Source organism: Solanum tuberosum, unplaced genomic scaffold (genome assembly GCF_000226075.1).
Source record: "Solanum tuberosum cultivar DM 1-3 516 R44 unplaced genomic scaffold, SolTub_3.0 scf00069, whole genome shotgun sequence".
Taxonomy (NCBI): Eukaryota; Viridiplantae; Streptophyta; class Magnoliopsida; order Solanales; family Solanaceae; genus Solanum; species Solanum tuberosum.
This window is the reverse complement of record NW_006238995.1, coordinates 1,601,479-1,605,464: the sequence shown is the minus strand read 5'-3', so window position 1 is coordinate 1,605,464 and position 3,986 is coordinate 1,601,479.

Sequence of the window (3,986 nt, the reverse complement as noted above, 5' to 3'; positions counted from 1 at the left end):
TATATATATATATCAAGAAAGATCGTAGAATGATAAGTGCTTTTTTTCCCTTTTCGAAATTAACAATTTTTTTTAAAAAAAGGTCTTGAGTGTATTTTTATTTTTAATCAAAGATCTTGAATTCAATTCCATTCCGACACTTAAAAAGTGTTCCTACCGTGGACTTTGCCAACAATTTATCACCACTCACTTGGCAGTTTTGAATTGAAAGTTGTTTCTTTCTCATAATTAAACTCGATAAGATAATTGTTTTCTTGACGACTTTTTTGTCCAATAGACATAAATTTGTGCATAGTCATTGTAATAAATTTCTTCCACCAACGTCATTAACTAGATCTAATGTATTTCATGGTTTCAACGCCAATTATTTTTTTCACAATTAAATGCTATTTTGGTTTATAATTTTCTCTCGACATCATGATAAAACACTGAAGTAATTTTTCCACCAATAATTACTTCTTTTTTTTAATTTTCTTTTCTGTTTATTGTGAATTGTTGTTATTCCATATGAATCGATCTGGTATTTCTTAGTAACTAGTGAAATTATCCGCGCTTCGCGCGGTTATAAAAAAAATATCTCTCTATATATATATGATTGGCAATTTCTTATTTTTGAATGAAGTAGTATGTAATATTTAGATATTTGTTTTCGACCTCAATATAATATATAGTTTTTTTTTTCATTTTTCTTCAATGTGTAAAATATTATTTGTTAAACAAAGAAATGATATATAAGTGGTAAGGTAAATGGAATATAAGAGGTTAATTTTGAAACAATAATCTACTTATTGAATTGAAGATATTTTTTTTTTTAATTTTCTCTATATTTTGTAGACTACAATCTTCTATCACTACATAAAAAATGATCATTTTAATTGCCGTTAAATATGTATTTTTAGCGGCAATTGGCACTCTTTGTATATGTCCCTTAAGCCTTTAGCGACATTGATTCTAATGGCACTTAACCAATGCCGGTAAAGACTTTAACACTCTTTATTAATGTCAATATTTATTGCCGCTAAAAGTTATTTTTGTTGTTGTGTATGTAGACATTGATTTCTTTTTTGAAACAAAAGTTTTTGAATAACATTATCAATAGGTGTAACAAAACTACTAATACAAGTTAAAAGTAAGAAAATTTCTAGCAAAAATAATTTCTATGTATGCTTCAAAAAGTTTTTTTCTAGGCCGTCCTAGATCCATCACCATGTTCCGCTTCTTGAAACTACGCCAAAACCTTCGTCATATGCTACTAATTAATTTTTTTAACACTATTATGAATAAATAAAATAAATTATTTAATGATAATGACATAAAACACAAAAAAAATGTATGTACGGTTGTTGATATAATACTACAGTAGTATGTATGATATTCATAAAATTTCTATTTCAATCATACCAATTCAAAAATAATTATATCAAAAGAGAAGAAAGAAATCTATAGTATATAATATATTTGCAAAAAAAGAATAATGAGTGTACTAACAATCAAAATCATGATTACTTGAAATCTAACAAATATTATAATCAAACTCAACTATGTAATTGTTAAATTAGTGTCAAACACAGATTGACTTTTCGACCAATCATACATAAATAATGCATTTAAAATATTACTACTACTATCAAAATTACCTCAATATCATTGTCATGAAGATTTTCTTGATCTATCATGTATATATACTTGATTGGAGAAGTATAACGAATACGTAAAAAAAAACATTCAATTACAGAAGCATAACTAACTAAATGAAAATGAAAAGATAGACTTGAGATGAAATATTTCTTATCTTCATATATTCCTTTCGTGTTACAAGTTATAAAATACAACTCAAAAGTGATGAAGAAAAGAAATACTAACTTTGGGAGTATTCATGAACAAAACATGAGTTTATATAGGAAAAATAGGGGAATACAATAAGGCATTGCAAATTAAAGTTTGGGGGTTATGAACATAAAAATTAAGAAAGTTATGGATATTATTAAGAGTAGAAATTGAAAAGTTATGGATTATGAGCAGTTAATCCTTATAAATACATTAAATTTAAAAAATATATAAAATATTAGTATTAGTTTATAATCAGAAGAAGGTAAAATGAATTGAAAATTTCTTGACCTAAATTAGTATCATATTACTTTTTTTTTCCAACTTTAGTATATATATATAATAAAAAATAAAAAATAAAAAATATTTTTTTAAAAAAAGAGTAATTAAAATGAATTAAGAAAGGAGAAGACATGGAGTGACTTTTCACTTCTTCAACCGTATACATTATATTATAATTAATAAAAATCAATGTAGTAACTTATAGACAATGAATTAATATGGTTGTTAAAATTTTTTAATGAAACCTCATAAATAGGATAGGTTATAGTTAGTTTTTAAACTAAAAATAAGAAGAAAAAAATAGAGAAAATGTCTAAAAAAAAGAGAGAAAAAAGATAAATAACAATGATGACCTTAGAAATGTGTCACATTACCTTGTCTATATTTGACTTTATATTATGTATAGATTTTGTTTTATTTGTAAAAAAAAATTGAACAGATCTAAAAGAAAAGGAAAAATGTCAAAATTACCCTCTAACTATTCAAAATAGCTCATTATAACCTTTATTTATGTTTGAGATCAAAACTACTATTGTTGTCTATGTTTTGGACCACAAATACCCTTGAAACGTTACTTTGCCATATGTGCTAACATGATAGTCCACCTATGCAGTCCAACATGGCAAAAATTCCCTCCTCTCAATTATGTTGTTCTTCCTTGTCCATCTCTATTACAATACTTTTTTAAATAAAAAATAGTTCTTTTATTGTTCTTGTTTGAGTTATTGTTCGGACTTTAAAATTTCAATTCGAAGTGCGTTAAAGTTCGTTTGAGATAGTAGTTGTGTGTTGAATGATCGAATTCATTGTTTGACTTTTGATATCATCGAATCTGAGGCTGAAAATTTAATTCTCAAGGTTGAAAAATGTTGAACTCTTGAAGTCATTCTTTTTGTGTTAAAACTCAAAAATTGCTACTCATTTGAAAGCTTGTTGGTGAGAAATTTCTAGTTTTTGTTGAGTTTTTGAAGTGCAAAAAATTGAAGAGATTTAATTGAATGTTACTAAAAAATTGTTTTGATATTGCAATTGAAGCTGATAATTGACATTTAACAACCGATTTCTTAGTTTGAAGATTGATATTTGAAGATTTGAGTTGAAATCTCAAAAAAAGATTTTTAAAAAAATATGAAAAAGTTCTTAAAAGCTGGAAAATCTAAAAATCGATTTTGTGACCCCAAAACCCAAACAATGAACTCAATCCTTCAACACGCAATCACAATCTCAAACAAACTTCAGCTCACTTTGAAATTGGAGTTCCAAAGTCCGAACAACAACTCAAACAAGAACAATGAAAGAATTATGTTTAATTTTCTTTTTGTGACAGACAGTGGCGGACCCAGGATTTTCACGAAGTGGGTTCAAGATATAAAAATATACCTAATATTATTTGTAATTACATATCTGACTATACTAAACAATGTTAATACAATTGAAAAAAAATTTACATTGACTTATGAATGAGACGGTAAATAACAAAATGGACGAAAAATTAGGCTTCAATATAAACTAAGAAAATAAAAGAATATTATGAATGATTTCTCTTCATTCAACATTTAACAAATAAAAACAAAATATTAAACAAAATAATTATAACCTTAATTTCAGAATCGAATACATAGAAATATACCTAATATTATTTGAATTTTTTTGTTGATTTTAGAATGATAAGGGATTTTTTAGTTGAAGAAATAAAAAATAACCACAATAATCATATTATGTATATATAAAGACTAGAATCAAGAGCGAAAAACATTCAACAAAGAAGAAGACAAAAGGGTTTTTAAAATTGAGAATAATAGGGATTGGTGCTTTTTCGGTTGAGTTTTTTTTAAAAAAAAAAAATTAAAAACAAAAAGGACAAAATTTGTTGACAT